The 16,738-nt window shown below is 43.5% G+C and overlaps 1 protein-coding gene and 1 long non-coding RNA gene across 2 annotated transcripts in view; both read left to right on the plus strand.

Annotated features, from left to right (window-relative positions):
- Positions 1-16,738, plus strand: part of LOC133373811 (lipocalin-like) — a 390,232-nt gene that overhangs the window by 98,148 nt on the left and 275,346 nt on the right. The window lies entirely within an intron of this gene.
- Positions 2,490-4,696, plus strand: LOC133373908 (uncharacterized). Its single transcript, XR_009759770.1, has 3 exons — positions 2,490-2,546; positions 2,850-3,230; positions 4,612-4,696. It is a non-coding gene; the product is annotated as an uncharacterized LOC133373908 (long non-coding RNA).

The raw sequence follows: 16,738 nt of genomic DNA on the forward strand, positions 1-16,738 counted from the left end.
TTCATATAGATGTTAAAGAGCATAGGGGACAGGACCGATCCCTGCGGAACTCCACAATGGAGAGTCCAGGGCATCGAGTAATGTTCCCCAAGCCCTACCTTCTGGAGACGATCCACCAAGTAGGAGCGGAGCCACCGCCAAGCGGTACCTCCAACTCCCAATTCCGTGAGTCTCTCCAGAAGGATACCATGGTCGATGGTATCAAAAGCAGCTGAGAGGTCAAGCAGAATCAACAGGGTTACACTTCCCCCGTCTCTCTCCCGTCATAGGTCATCATACAGGGCAACCAAGGCTGTTTCGGTGCCGAAACCGAGTCTAAAACCGGATTGAAATGGATCCAGATAATCGGTTTCATCCAAGAGTACCTGGAGCTGGTTGGCAACCACACGCTCTAGAACCTTGCCCAAAAATGGGATGTTCGCGACCGGTCTATAGTTGTTCAGATTATCTGGGTCCAGGGAAGACTTCTTCAGGAGTGGTCTCACCACCGCCTCTTTCAGACAGCAGGGGACCACTCCCTCTCTCAAGGAGGCGTTTATCACTTCCCTGGCCCAGCCGGCTGTTCCAACCCTGGCAGCTTTCACTAGCCAAGAGGGGCAAGGATCAAGTACAGAGATGGTTGCACGCACCAGTCCAAGTACCTTGTCAACGTTCTCAAGCTGTACCAACTGAAATTCATCCAATAAGTGAGGACAAGACCGTGCTCCGGATACCTCATTAGGTTCAACTGCCATAATATTGGAGTCTAAGTCCCGGCAGATGCATGAGATTTTATCTTGGAAGTGCCCAGCAAACTCATTGCAGCGGGTTTGAGATGGTTCTAAGATATCCGGAGGGCTAGAGTGAAGAAGCCCTCGGACAACTTTAAAGAGCTCCGCTGGGCGGTTGAGAGATGATTTAATAATGGCAGCAAAATATTGCTTTTTTGCTGCCCTCACTGCTTCTATATACCGTTTAGTGGAAGCACTTACCAAGGCATGATTGCATCCGTCGGGAGTCCGCCTCCATCTGCACTCGAGCCTCCTCCTCTCTTGCTTCATCACTCTCAGCTCCGGGGTATACCACGGAGCTGCATGAGCTCTGCAAGGGAGAGGGCACGCAGGAGCGATCGTGTCCACGGCCCGGGTCATTTCGGTGTTCCATAGTTCGACCAGGGCTTCGACAGGAGCACCAGTCTTATCAGCCGGAAAAACCCCCAGAGCCCTCTGGAAACCCTGTGGATCCATTAGTCTCCGGGGTCGGACCAACTTAATAGGTCCCCCACCCTTGGTTCTCATATTGTTTTGGAATGTGCAAATTTGATTGATTCAGCTTTAAATGTGAATAGAATCTAATCCCTTCCTGTCCCTTACCCACAGATGTGTTGAAATGGCTCACAGGAAGTGGGCAGATGGAGAGAGGCTTAGAGGCAGTTCTCAGCTGATTGGTTTGGCTGTGCCATAGCAAAGAGATCAAAGCGTGTGTGTGTACACTTTGTGAAATGGTGCTGCCTGGCCTCTAGGAATAGTGCCCCATGTGCTTTCACAGTGCACAGTCTCCATTGCACACTTACATGCACTAGATGCCTTTGTGCACAGGCCAGTGCTACAATAGCATGTGTGTGCAGGCTGACAAAGAGAGTGGCTCTGCTGGAGTTTTATTTCTGGCTTTGCAGCTGCTAGTTCTCACAAGAAATGAATATTCCGGATGCAGACCTCTTGCCATAGCCTGCATCCCAAACTCTTCATGGATCCCACTCAGCACATCAGTTTGGTTCTAATTGAGCATACTAATTTATCACACTTTCCTTTGCAACTACAAAAGCAGACATACTCCCAATGTGTGGTCTCTGTCATTCCCAGGAGATTAACCTCAGACCAGGGACCTAGTTGATGGGAAATGACCTGCCTCATTTACATTTGAATACAAAAACAAACAGACCATTGGTAGAAAAAATGTTAACAATAATGTTTTCCGGAGGAAAAAAAAATCAAAACAGTAAAAGCAAAAGATAATGGAAAACAAACAAACCGTAGCCACCTGCAAGTGAACTCCATCCCTACCTCAGTCACTGTCATGCACAGACCAGCGCTATGACAGCACGTGGGTACAGAGGGTGAATGAGAGTGGCTCTGCTGGGATTATGCTTCAGCTTTTGCACTCACAATTTCTCAAAAGAAATGAACATTCCTACTGGAGGATCTTCTTCATACCAATCACTTCATGGACCCAATCAGCACATCAATTTGCTTCTAATTTAACATGCTAATTTATCACACTTTCCTTTTGCAATTTTAAAACTAGACACGGTCCAAATATGTGCCCCTATCATCCCCTTTTGGAGGCTTGGTCAAAGGCTTTGGTTCACCTTTGTGATGCCCAAGTTTTGAACTGCCTTTTTCTTCTTGCACTGAATCCTGCCTTCTAGTGGTGGACTCAGGTCTGTACCTGTTGATTGTTTTTTCCAGGTAGGGATCGCTTTGTGGCACCAGAGAGTCAGCAGAAATTTATAGAGACTGCTAAGGAACAGGCCATAACTGTGGATAAAATAAGCCTGCCCAAAGAAGGTAAGACATAAGAGAAGCTACTGTTGCATGCCCAGGTTAAGGCAAAGAAAGTTAAGCTGAACTGATAATGGAGAAGCAAGCCCCTGGGCATAAGCAGAGTGCCTCTCCTTCACTGCAGACAGATCCATCTGGACTGGCTGGGGAGGTTCTTCTGGACCTGAGTGTACAAATTCTGCCTTCTTGACAGGATTAAGCCCTGGAAGCACATGGCATATTTGAAAATGAAGCCTCCCTTTTATATCTCATTACTGAATTGCCACTAATTTGACAGGTGCAATAATCATGTTTGTTTTGTTTTCACAGTGGCCTGCACAGACGAAACAGAGTAGGTGAGGTTTTTTTAAAGGCATCGATTCAATTTAGGGCGAAGGCCTGAAGTAACAGCTTCAGAAGCGTGGCTGGTTTGGGCACACCTCCTTCACTACCTTCTCTACAGCGTACCCTTTTCTCTCCTGGGCTGAATTCTGCAAAACTGGCCCCACAAAATTCAAATGTGGACATCTGTAGTGCTGGATGCCTATTGGCTTATAGCTGTGACATCACCAGGACATTTTCTCCCAGACCAATACCTGGAGCACTTTTGCAAGTCATTGCGATTTTTTGGGAGGGGGGCAAGGTAAAGGATGCACACAGAAACAAGTGTACTTACGGTACTTCGACAAAACACCACTGAAGGATGAGATGGTGAGATGGTGTGTGTATCGGGGGGAAGGGAGCATAGGGTTGGTGGGTGAGGGGAGCAAGCTGTAAATCAATTTCTGATTGTCCCAAATCCCTCTTGTACCTCAGAGAAGAAGGTGGATTGAGGGCTTTTATATTTCCCCTCTTTGCGTCCCCTCAGCTGCTGGGGCATGTTCTGGAGCTATAGTTTCTTAAGGGTGCTGGGAATTGTAGCTCTATGAGGGGTACATTACACTTCCCAGGATTCTTTGGGGGGGATGTCCTTTGAATGTGCTTTAAATCTATGGGGTGTGTGTGCAGTACCAGAGCTTTGCTGGTGGAAGTGGGGATTGAATCAGTTTGCCGGTGGAATGCATGTCTGGTGCAAACTCTTACAGCAAAGAAGTAGGAGGTGCTTTCTTTGACAAAGCCAGGGATCTAGAGCATGGCACTGCTGCCTCTCAGCTGGGCATGGCCATAGTTCAAAGGGAGATAGGGATAGGGGAGAAATGGAAGTCAGTTTGCATTTCAAGCTGAAGCTATCAAATTTGCCCTTTCCAAAACAAAACAGAAACGGAAACACAGGCATCGTTTGAAATTTGCACTTAATTCCAATTTTTCAGTGTAGTTCTCTAACCAATGTTTACAAAAAGTGTGTATAAAAGTGACTATTTCAGTGAAAATTACATGCAAACATGCATTATATTAGGGAAAATTGCTTGCAAAATGTGTACATTAGTAAAAACTGTATAAAATGTGTAAATTAGGAGCAAACTGCACTTAAATGCTGAAACATTTTCATGAGGTTTTTAAGAAAGTAGCAAATTGCTGTAGAAATGTAGTGAATTGAATTTAAGTTTGGAAAAAATGAGAAACCAAGAAAGCCACCATCAAGAGAATCTTCCATTCCTAGTGGTAGAGCACACACTTTGTGATGCCAAAGATCCTGGGTTTAAGTCCTGGTACCTTCCAGGTAAGAAACCTTAGGCATAAGGGCTGAGGAAGACTTCCCTCTGCCTGGGCCTATGGAGACCAGCTGCCTGTTGAGCGTAGACAGTACTGGGCTGGATGCATCAGTGGTTTGGCTTGTCATAAAATTGTGGGATGGGGCCCACAACCTAGTGTCACTTATGGAGAACCTGTGGCCCTTCAGATGTGGTTGCCCCAGCTCCCGTAATGCTTGCCCACTGGCCATGCTAGCAGGTTGTTGATGGGAGTTGGAGCCCAACAACACCAGCCAGGCCACAAATCTCCCATTCCTCACTTAGCGACACAGCACATGCAGGCAGCTCCAAATTCAGCCCCAAGGAGAGAGGGAGGGAGACTGCAGCCAGTCAGAGTAGATGATCCTAGGTCTGAGGAAGGCAACCAAATATGCTCTTCTCACAACCTTCTTTTCTTGTAGGTGACAAAAGCCAATTCAGGGGAAGATCAGACAGTGCCACTTGCCACTGCTTCCTTTTGCCCTCCCGCCCTGTGCCAAGCTTGTGGAGAGGAAGCCCTCTCACGCTCTTAATAAATAGATTGAGCAACTGCAGCTCCTGTTTTTGTCTATATTTTACGGGAGGGAGGGAAGGGCGCCTGAATTAAATGCCCAGGTTGTATCCACTGCTGCTGCTTCTCAGAGTAGACCCATTGAAATTAATGAATGGTCTTACTACCACCTCTACCATGAACTCCCAGAGTTCTTATGCAGCAGCTATATAAGGCAAATTCCATTCTATGGATCATTATGAAAGGAAAATAAATTTGCCAATATTGCAATGCCATATCTGTAGTTGCAGCTTTAAAAGAAATGGGGGTGCCACAGCATCTGATTGTCCTGATGCGCAACCTATACTCTGCACAAGAGGCTACTGTAAGGACAGAATATGGAGAACGACTGGTTCCCAATCAGAAAGGGTGTGAGACAGGGGTGTATTTTATCACCCTATTTGTTTAATCTGTACGCAGAACGTATCATATGGAAAGCGGGATTGGACCAAGATGAAAGAGGTGTAAAAATTGGAGGGAGAAATATCAATAATTTAAGATATGCAGATGATACCATACTACTAGCAGAAACCAGTAATGATTTAAAACGAATGCTGATGAAAGTTGAGAAAAGCACAAAAGCAGGACTACAACTGAAGAAGACTAAAGTAATGACAACAGAAGATTTATGTAACTTTAAAGTTGACAATGAGGATATTGAACTTGTCAAGGATTATCAATACCTCGGCACAGTCATTAACCAAAATGGAGACAATAGACAATAAATCAGAAGGCGGCTAGGTCTGGGGAGGACAGCTATGAGAGAACTAGAAAAGGTCCTCAAATGCAAACATGTATCACTGAACACTAAAGTCAGAATCATTCAGACCATGATATTCCCAATCTCTGTGTATGGATGTGAAAGTTGAATGGTGAAAAAATCGGATAAGGGAAAAATCAATTCATTTGAAATGTGATGTTGGAGGAGACTTCCGGGAAGGGTGACTTAGCCTGTGCCTGCTTTTGAGACGGGCTCCTGCCTCAAAAGAAGCTTATTCAGATATATCAGTCAGTTTTTTCTTTTTTTTTGACTGATTAAACTTCTCCCGGGTAGGGAGAAACGAAGAGATTAACCTCAAAGCCTATTTTTGTTGGGACGACCAGATCTCATTAATTTATGGGACGAGGTCCAGCCGACGAAGGTGGGACGGATTTTCAACAGCAAGCTCTATCTGATAAAGCGAACGTTCACCTTATCTTCTAAGAGAGAACGCACTAACAGGCAAGCACCCTTCTTTCTATATTTTTCTTTTACTTGACTTAAATTGTTGCTGTTTAAAAGAGATTTGCCAGATTGATCGGTTTTTGACATCTCACTGGGGAGCCATAACTTCTCTCTGCTACGCACTAATTAATAGCTTATCTCTGTTTTTGTTGCAAAAAGCTGTCCTGGATTTGCATTCTAAAGATACACACAGAAGAGGGATTTCTATTCCAGATTTTTATTTTGAAAAATATTATACTGTTTTGAGACTACTCTCTTTTTGGTCTATTTTATTTTGACGAATCTGTTTCTTGACGATTGCCATTAATTGTTTCGATCCTGGGAACTGCATTTTGTTTACTTAACTATTGGAGAGATAAGGCTGTCTGCTCTGTTTATACTGTGATGTCACCAAGTCTGGAGTATTAACCCAATTGTTGCTGAAATAAGAAGTGGTTTCCCTATATTTTTCTTTTAAAATGGCAATTAAGAAAGTGGCTGAGAATCTGGAAATAACTATGTTTCAGAAAATAATGGATGAGATTGAGATAACGAAAATTGAATTGAGTAAAATGAAGCAGGAGATTAAAGATATAAGGGTCCCTGTGAGAGAGGTGACCCTGGAAGGGGTCCCTGTGAGAGAGGAGACCCCGGAGATTGGAACAGGGGTCCCTGTGAGAGAGGAGACCCTGGAGACTGGAATAGGGGTCCCTGTGAGAGAGGAGATCCCGGAGATTGGAACAAACGTGGAACAGGAACAAGATTTGGAGTCTATGGACTTTAGAAATAAAATCTATTGTTTGGAACTCAATGTTATCTCTGAAGAAATTAATGAAGATTCTAGAGATAAAGTTATCAATGGCATGGATTATCTTTTGGACTGGAATGATGTGATGGAGCCCAATATAGAGAAAATCTATGGAATTAACTGCAGCCATGTGACAATGGAAAAACTTTTAAGAGATGACCCAGTGTATTTTGAAAAAAAGAACAGAGATATGATTTTACAGCAGTATTTCAGCAACCTATTCAGAATGGATGGCAAGAAAATATTTGGGATAGAGGTAATTCCCATCAGACTCTTACTATATGACTATGGCTTTGACAGCAAGATTATTATGGAATACTGATAATGGAAGATTGGATATTGAAATTACTGGACTTAACAAGACTACTGAAGATGGAAGATGGAAAATGGAACTAATAGAGATAATAGAACAATGGCTACTGAAATTACTGAACCTAACAGATTCTGATGTGATGGATTAATTGAAATGTTTATTTTGACTATGGTTATGACAATAAGATTATCATAATTAGTAATGAGATGGATTAATCGATATGCTTATCTGGAAAAAAAAAATTGATAGATATATTTCTTAAAGAATTGAAATCTCTCTTTGACTTTTTGTGGAAAGAATAAAGTAATGTTTATGAGATTTGATGATTAAGTAAGATAACTACTGGAGGAAAGTGATTTTATAATATGACTTAAGAGACAGGATTGCTATATATTATAGACTTATAACTGATTTGATCTTTGACAAATGGGAAGTCAATATTTTACTTTTTATTTTTTATTTTTGTTTTTTTTTTTTTTCTTTTTTTCTTTTTGTTTAACTATTTTTGATTTTGTTTTTTGTCTTTGAATGTTTTATGATTTTGTCTTGTATGTTTTATGAAAATTTGAATAAAAATTATTGAAAAAAAAAAAAAAAGAAATGTGATGTTGGAGGAGAGCTTTGCAGATTCCATGGACTGCAAAAAAGACAAATAATTGGGTGTTAGAACAAATTAAAAGAGGACTATCACTAGAAGCTAAAATGATGAAACTGAGGTCATCATACTTTGGACACATAATGAGAAGACTTATAGCTACAAGGAGGTTTTCACAGCATTCTGAGTGAATTGGTGGGAGTGGACAATGAAAGAAGCACAAATACTTCCGCTTGTGATTATACAAGTGAGGCTGAGGGGAGTGGCGTCCTTGACATGATGTCTGTGGGGCTGCCCTTGAAGACAATCTAGAGGCTGCAGAATACGCTGCTAGGATGGGGACAGCCTGATGAGGCCATGAGGCACCAGTCCCAAAAGCTCTGCACTGGCTGCTAGTGAGCTACTGAGCCCAATGTAAGGTGTTAGTACCAGCATATAGAAAAGACAACAATGTTGGGGAAAACAGAAGGGAGTAGAAAAAGAGGAAGGCCAAACAAGAGATGGATTGATTCCATCAAGGAAGCCACAGACCTGACGTTACAAGACCTGAACAGGGTGGTTCATGACAGATGCTCTTGGAGGTCGCTGATTCATAGGGTCGCCATAAGTCGTAATCGACTTGAAGGCACATAACAACAACAACAACTGCTTTAAAAATAGCATCATGGAATGTGCAATACTTGGGGATTGCAATTAAAAGGACAGCATGGAATACACTAAAGAAAACTAAGTTCAGTATTGCCTGTATACAAGAAACACACTGAAAGAAAAGCCAACGCTATCCTGCTATGAGCTCTAAAGGTGGGGCTTCGTATTTCAGAGTCCCGGGGATTCCCATATGGATTGGTGACAAGATAGGATTTAGAGTAAAAATGGAAATGGCCTGCCTTCAAGTTGATCCCTACTTATGGCGACCCTATGAATAGGGATTTCACGGTAAGTGGTATTCAGAGGGGGTTGACCATTGCCTCCCTCTGAGGCTAGTCCTCCCCAGCTGGCTAGGGCCTGCTCAGCTTGCCACAGCTAAACAAGCCAGCCCCTTCCTTGTCCGCAACTGACAGCTAGGGGGCAACTGGGCTCCTTGGGACTCTGCAGCTTGCCCATGGCTGCACAGGTGGCAGGGCACGAAACCCCTGAGCCACTCCCTGTGGGGGTGATCTTTAGCCGGCCCTTGACACCCAAGAACATTAGGAGATGAAAAATAAACTTTTAGAAACATATACACACCAAGTAACAATCAATTGGTCTTTTTAGAAGCTGTCTTGATGGAACTGAAGGTAATATTGTAGGGATGGGCAAGAAAGTCGATTCAGTTCGCATTTCAGGCAGAATCTATCAAATTTGCACTTTCCAAAACAATATGAGAACTGAAACACAGCCATCCTTTGACATTCAAACTTATTTGAGTTTTGCAGTGCAGTTTGTCAGCCAAACAATGCTTACAAAAATGCACATGGTAGGGGAAAGTGTGCATAAAATGATTATGTGTGCATATGAAGTGAAAATGAATATGTGTGCAAATGAATATGTGTGCATAAGAAAGAATAAGTCTTGAAAAGATATCTGCAAGTCAAAAGCGAGGATGCCTGCTGAACCTCTCCTGGAAGATGTTCCATAGCAGGGAACGGCAACACTGCATCCACTTTCTAATCCACTGCATCCACTTTCTAAAGACTACTCAAGTAGAAGTAATATTTGTATGAGGAAATCACATTTTAATCTCCAAACCATTAACTTCTAAACGAAACAGTTCTAATATTGGGATGTTCTTTGTATCTGACCACACACTTGTTACAGGTACTTTAGAATGAAGTCATAAGAACGTTAGCAGAGCCTGCTGGATCAGGCCAGTGGCCCATCTAGTCCAGCATGCTGTTCTCACAGTGGCCAACCAGGTGCCCATTATGGAAAGTGCACAAGCAGGACCTGAGTGCAAGAAGCACTCTCAATTCCTGTGGTTTCCAGCAACTGGTATTATTTGGAAGCATCCTGACTCTGACAGTGGAGGCAGAGCAGAGCCATTGTGGCTAGTAGCCACTGTAGCCTTATCCTCCATGAATTTGTCTAATCCTCTTTTAGTTCACTCCACCCAAACTCATTATTACTAGAAAAATCTGCAACTAGAGAAATTTCTTTGAAATCCATAGCTTAGAACATCATCACCCATCATTATTACGGGATACACTGAAGGCGGCAGAGCCTGGCATCAGCCGTTCATGCTCTGGTAACCTCCTCTCTGGACTACCGCAATGCACTGTGTGGAGAAATGCTGTCTAGATGTCTGCTTATGTTTGTGTTTTGACTTGGGTGATTGACAAAAGTCCGAGGCCTGGCTCTGTTACTCTGCTGCAAGCCTGTTTAGTGGAAGTGCCTTGAGGACGGATTCTGAGAAGGGAAAGAGAGAGAGAGAGAGAGAGAGAGAGAGAGGTACAACAATGGAACCAATGACCTACGGAGGTGGTGGGCTCTTCAACACTGAAGGCATACAGGAGGCAGCCAGCTGTTGGGGTTGCTTTAAGTTGGATGGCAGCACTGAGCAGGGGGTTGGACTTGATGGCCTTACAGACCCCTTCCACTAGTCTATGATTCTATGATTGCTTTGAGAATGTATTGGGCGGGGCCTGGATCAGGTAAATTCATTCTGATTGGTCTGGGTAACTGGCAGCAGACTCTGATTGGCTCTACAGACATTACCAAAAATATCCCAGAAAACAGACAGGGTTCCTAAACATATGCATCTGAGATGTCCAAGGCCAGGGTCACTTGGGAGTGAACTGTCAGTTCAAGACAGCCAGTAGAGATTTGACTTGAAGGGAGAAAGGAATTGATGAGGGTGGTGTGAGGAAAAAGACCAGAGAGACAAGCTGAGGGAAATGCATAGTGTGTTACTAATATTTGTCAGGTGAAGATCCGGAGGAGGAGCCAGTGGCTGAGTTAGGCTGCCCTGTGCAAAGGTCTTACCAGAGGAAGGCTACCAAAAGGGTTTTTTAAGTTGGCTAAACTGTGTCTAAGCAGCCAGAAGTGCAACTGGAGGAGTTTTGGGAGTCAGAGGTGGAATGTCCCCAGTAGTTGTATCAGGTTGTGGGTGTATTTGGCTGGGGTGGAGATACAGGAGATTTGCCCGGAGATGAAAGCCACTTCCAGTGTCTATTGGGACTTCAGAAACTGTCATCAAGCACCTTTAAGACCCCAATGTAAATATAGGTTCCTTTTAACAAACCCACAACCTTATTTAAAAGTTCATCCTCTCTAGGTGTCCATCTCGCTCCTAACCCTACTTATGTTTTAACGATTTTGTGCATCACCTAGAGTGGCCATTGGCCAGATAGGCGACACAGAAATTAAATTTATTATTAATTATTATACCAGCTACAAGGAGGTTTTCACAGCATTCTGAGTGAATTGGTGGGAGTGGACAATGAAAGAAGCACAAATACTTCCGCTTGTGATTATACAAGTGAGGCTGAGGGGAGTGGCGTCCTTGACATAATAATAATAATAATAATAATATTTAATTTGTTTGTCGCCTATCTGGCAATTAGCCACTCTAGGAGACGTACATTAAAAGAGATAAAATACAATAATAACAGATGTAATCACATTAATAACAATAGATAGAAATACTGGACAGTCATCAATACATATAAAAGCAATTATAATAACAACATACGATAAATGACAGAATCATGGCGATTTACCCAATGACCTCAAAGGCTTGCTGGAATAGCCACGTCTTCAGGGCCTTGAGGAATACATCTAGGGAAGGGGCATGTCGGAGATCACATGGGAGGGAGTTCCAGAGAGTGGGGGCCACCACAGAAAAGGCCTTCTCCCTAGTACCCACCAACCTAATTGTTTTGGTTGGAGGGATTGAGCGAAGGCCTTGTGTGGCTGATCTAGTTGGGCGGCATAGTTGGTGGCAGTGGAGACGCTCTTTCAGGTAAGCTGGGCCAAAACCATACAGGGTTTTAAAGGTTAAAACCAACACCTTGAATCGGGCCCGGAAAACAACCGGCAGCCAGTGTAGGTCAAACAACACTGGCGTGATGTGATCCCATCGGCGGCTGTTAGTAAGTAAGCGTGCCGCCGCATTCTGTATAAGCTGTAATTTCCGGGTCGTTTTCAAGGGTAACCCCACGTAGAGCGCATTACAGTAGTCCAATCGAGAGGTGACCAGGGCATGCACTACGAGCGGGAGCTGTTGAACAGGGAGGTAGGGTTGCAGCCTACGTATAAGGTGTAATTGATACCAAGCTGCCCGGCTCACAGCCGAAATCTGAGCCTCCATGGACAGCTTGGAATCAAGAACAACCCCAAGGCTGCGGACCTGGTCCTGTAGGGGCAACTTCACCCCACCAAACACCAGGTCAACATCTCCTAACCCTCCCTTGTCTCCCACAAGTAGTACCTCGGTCTTATCAGGGTTCAGCTTCAACCTGTTCCTGCCCATCCATCCACTCACGGATTCCAGGCACTTGGACATGGTCTCCACAGCCCTCTCTGGTGAAGATTTAAATGAGAGATAGAGCTGAGTGTCATCCGCATATTGGTGACACTGCAGCCCAAATCTCCTGATGATCTCTCCCAACGGCTTTACATAGATGTTAAATAGCATGGGAGAGAGGATAGAACCCTGTGGCATACCACAATTGAGAGGCCAAGGGTCTGAAACCTCGTCACCCAATGCTACCTGTTGGCGCCTATCAGAGAGAAAGGACTGGAACCACATGATGTGCGTGGGGCTGCCCTTGAAGACAATCTAGAGGCTGCAGAATACGCTGCTAGGATGGGAAGTGGGACAGCCTGATGAGGCCATGAGGCACCAGTCCCAAAAGCTCTGCACTGGCTGCTAGTGAGCTACTGAGCACAATGTAAGGTGTTAGTACCAGCATATAGAAAAGACAACAATGTTGGGGAAAACAGAAGGGAGTAGAAAAAGAGGAAGGCCAAAGAAGAGATGGATTGATTCCATAATGGAAGCTACAGACCTGAACGTACAAGATCTGAACAGGGTGGTTTGTAACAGATGCTCTTGGAGGTCGCTGATTCATGAGGTCGCCATAAGTTGCAATTGACTTGAAGACACATAACAACAAACCAACATATAAAGCTCTAAATGGCTTGTGACCCAAATACCTAAAAGAGAGCCTTCCCCAAAATCAACCACCTCAGTCCCTACGATGAGCCATGCTGGTGGTGCTGCCACTGTGGGCTGCCTAGTTGGTGCTGAACAATGACAGGGCAGTTCCCCATTTGTGGAATGCCCTCCCTGGTGAGGTGTGTTTGTCTCTGTTGGAAGTGAGGCAAGAGCAACTCCTGTTTGTTCTTTTGTTTATGTTCCAAAACAGCGGTGTCACTAGCCGGGTGCGGGGAGTGCGGACCACACCAGGGTGACACCATGAGAGGGGGGTGTCACCCAGAGTAGGGTTGCCATATTGCACGGTTAGCTGGGTTTTACTCGGATTCTTTGCATGCCACCCAGCGCCCGTTTAGCCCCTTAGCTGGCCCGGATTCTCAGCTTTCATTTTTTAAAAAATTAAGTTTCTAGGTGGTCCGGTTCTCGAGATATACATAAAAACGTCAGCCCCCCCCGTTAAATCTTTTTTTAAACTACTGTATAGCACTTCATAGCTTTAACCCCGCCCATTCAGGATTGCAGCCAATCAGTGAAGTGTTTGGTTGACCTGTGGCGGTGTCTAGTAAACCTCATTGCAAGGCCAGAAAATGGTGGTTTCCCCCCCTGTTTATCTGAAAATCTCATAAATTGGGTAAGTATATACATTTCAGTTTTCCCCCCTCTTGTGTGTAGGAGTCAGATCCTGGGCAGTGTTTTGAAAACCTTCCCAATACTTGCTTTTGTGGGGGTAAAAGCATTGCTAATCCCATATGTCCAGAGTAAATCCCATTGAATTCAATAGGAATTACTTTTGAGTAGACATGATTATGAATGTGCTGAAAATCAATGGGACTTTGGAGTGAATGTAAAAAAGAATTGTGTTTGTGTTCTCTTTCTGTCCCCCTCCCTCCAGTCCTATTTTAAAGCAAGTAGGCAGGGCTTACTTAGGTATTACAGTTTTTATTCTGTAGGAAACTAATACTGATTTTTCTGCAATGACCAACTGGTTTGACAATAAACTATTATATGGGCTGTATGTATTTATACATCTGCAGTGTGTGTGTGTGTGTGTGTGTAGTCTTTCCAACAACCCTGTGAGGTAGGGTTGGAAACCAAGGCAGCTCACAACAAGAAATAAAGCCATTTAAAATCCAATAACCATAAAAACAAGTATAAACAATTGCAAAACAGCATAAAGTGGCATGATTCAGAATTTTGGGTTGTGTGAATGAAGTTGCTTATCACTTGAGGTTGCAGTTCTGTCCCTGTTTGAGTAAGTTCCACTGAATACACTGGGACTTGCTTCTGAATAAATAAACTTAGGATTGCACTATAAATATCTTTACAGTTTGTGTAAATAATAAATATATTTGATAGTCATGCTTATATAAATATTTCTTCATTTATCATATTTTTGGTTTTTGGTTAGGAATCCTGACTGGTTGTGAGATGCTTAGTTTTCTGCCTTACTCATAGGAATCTTGTTGTGGTTGGTATGGTATTACATTTAGGAAAGTGTTACTGCCTTTTGTGTTTTTTTTTCCTATTTGCATTTCACTTATCTTTAACCTCACTCCGTTACAGCCATAGAAGCAACAGCAGCATATGCAAGATAATTAACTCCCATTAGTGATAAGAGCAAGACCTTATAATTATTATTTTAATTAAAACAAAAGGCTTATCAGTACTTTGAAGAGGACCAGATATTTATTTTCTTTCTGAGCCCAGCACTGGGTCTTTCATGATGCCTGGTGGGGGGGGGACAGGAGAGTAGTTGATAAGACAGACATCCTGGCATTGGTAATCTAATTAGCAAGGTATGTGTGGGGTTGTTGCACACTTCCAGGCCCAGTTTCATTTTGAGTAGGGAGGTGGAACCTGTGTAGATGTGGTTGATCAAAGGGAGAAGACATTTTGAGTTAAGCAAAGCTCTGCTTTTATAAAACCTAAGAAACATACAGATACTTTGAATGTCTGAGTGCCTGCACCAGTGGAATACTGGAGGAACTTGTAAAACTTGCTGCAACAGTATTTCGAACTGAGTATGTGGCGTGAAAGACTCCTTTTCCTAACATTTTGGCTTGTTTTTCTTACCCACCACGTCTCTGAAATATATCGTATATGTAATGGTTAACCGTACTGCTGCCCTGACTTACTTTATGTTTGTTGCTATTTTGTGTTTTTATTATGTTTTTATATTGATTGTGTATTTTTATTGTTTTTATTATATTTGTAAGCTGTGCTGAGCTCTGTTTTTAACAGCAGAAGGGTAGGATATAAATCCTCTTAATCAATCAATCAACATCCCATAGTGTTGGAAACTAGAGTCTAGGCATTTAAGGCTGAAAATGTTGTTTTTTTAAAAAAGATTTCTCACATCTTTCCCCAGTTTTTGGTGATAATTCCTAGGCACAAAAACAAAACAACTGGACAATCCAAATATTAATATGCAAATATTTGCATAATATGCAAATAATATGCAAATATGTTGCATAATATGCAAATTAGCCTGCCTGGATTTGTGGAACTGCAATATGGCAACCCTAACCCAGAGCAGCCCTGCCCCTAGGCACCCTAGGTCTGGTACGGGAGGAGGCCCATGGGGGGTGACACCATGAGTTACCGCACGGGGTGACACCAACCCTAGTGATGCCACTGTTCCAAAAGGGAGATAAAGTTAGGGTCCTCCAGATGGCTAGGCTTGAGTACCTTTACCTGTGATGTTCTGACTGACTTCCTTCTGTCGTTAGACTGATATGCTCAGGGAAGCTTATCTGCCCCTTCTCCTTCCGCCCTTTCCTTCTTCTCTTCTTTGACTGTCCAAGAGAAAGGAGACACCTTTGTCTCTGCTCTCTCTCTCTCTCCTGAGCCATGAAGGCAATTCCTAAACTTGGGCGTTATGCCTCCAACTTAGTTAGTTAGAACTATATATGCCTTTCCTATCTCCTATGTATTTCTATAAATAAAGTAGCTTTTCTTATTTTACTAAGTCTTAAGTCTCAGTGATCTCAATGCAGGGCAAAAGCCTGCTTTCTTAGGTAAACGCAAACACTGGCACACATGCATCTCAGACTGTTGACAGTCTCTGCTAATATGAATACAAATTTACATAAGAATTATGGAGTACCCTTCTAATGTCAGTCTTTGCCAGCTGCACAGTGGTGAATGATGGTGCAGTAAATCAATTAGCCAGCAGCTGGCCAGGCAGGGGTGGGTTGTAAATTGTCAGGGCTTGGGGATAATGAGGGAGAGGGGGAGAGGAGCTGGGGACTTTTTCTGAGCAACAATACAAGTTGGGTTTTAGGAAGTGAAGTCTGGCAAGGCAGTCCAGAGTCCAAAATACTCAACAGGGTCCAACTCACGGGCAAGGCTGGCGAAGGCCCAGCACCGGGGTCCGACACGGCATCCAGTGTGTGGGGGAAAAGGCCTCTCATGGCCTTTTGAACTCCACTCCCAAGTACAGGTGCTTGCAATCTTAAACGTCCAGAATGCCTGCGTTGCTGTGCTATTCACAGGTGTCTTCGCTCTGCAGGGGACAGAGGGGCCTCCTGTTCACTCTCTGAGTCTGACTGAGGGGCGCCAGCTGTGTCCTGAACATATTCCAGTGGCAGGAGGTCTGGAGCTACATCTTTGGGGAGTCTACTTGCTCCCTCTCTTGGGTCTGCTGTGGCACTCCTCCTGCAGGAACTCATCCGATGGAGGCATGGCATCTAACTGTAACTGTAAAATTAGGGTCTTCCCTCTCTTGTTAACCTCTTAAAAGGTGTTAGATAACCCTTTTCTCCCGCAGACTTAGCAGTATGGAAAGGATGGACAAAATGTTCCATATTCAATGTTTCCCCAAAGACTTCTTTTCTAAATCATCCTTCTTTATATATAATAAGGATAATTTTGCACAATTAAAAGATTAGGAGGAACAAGGACTTTATTCTTTAAATTATTTGTATTCTGGTCAATCCCATG

This window comes from Rhineura floridana, chromosome 20 (genome assembly GCF_030035675.1).
Source record: "Rhineura floridana isolate rRhiFlo1 chromosome 20, rRhiFlo1.hap2, whole genome shotgun sequence".
Classification (NCBI taxonomy): Eukaryota; Metazoa; Chordata; class Lepidosauria; order Squamata; family Rhineuridae; genus Rhineura; species Rhineura floridana.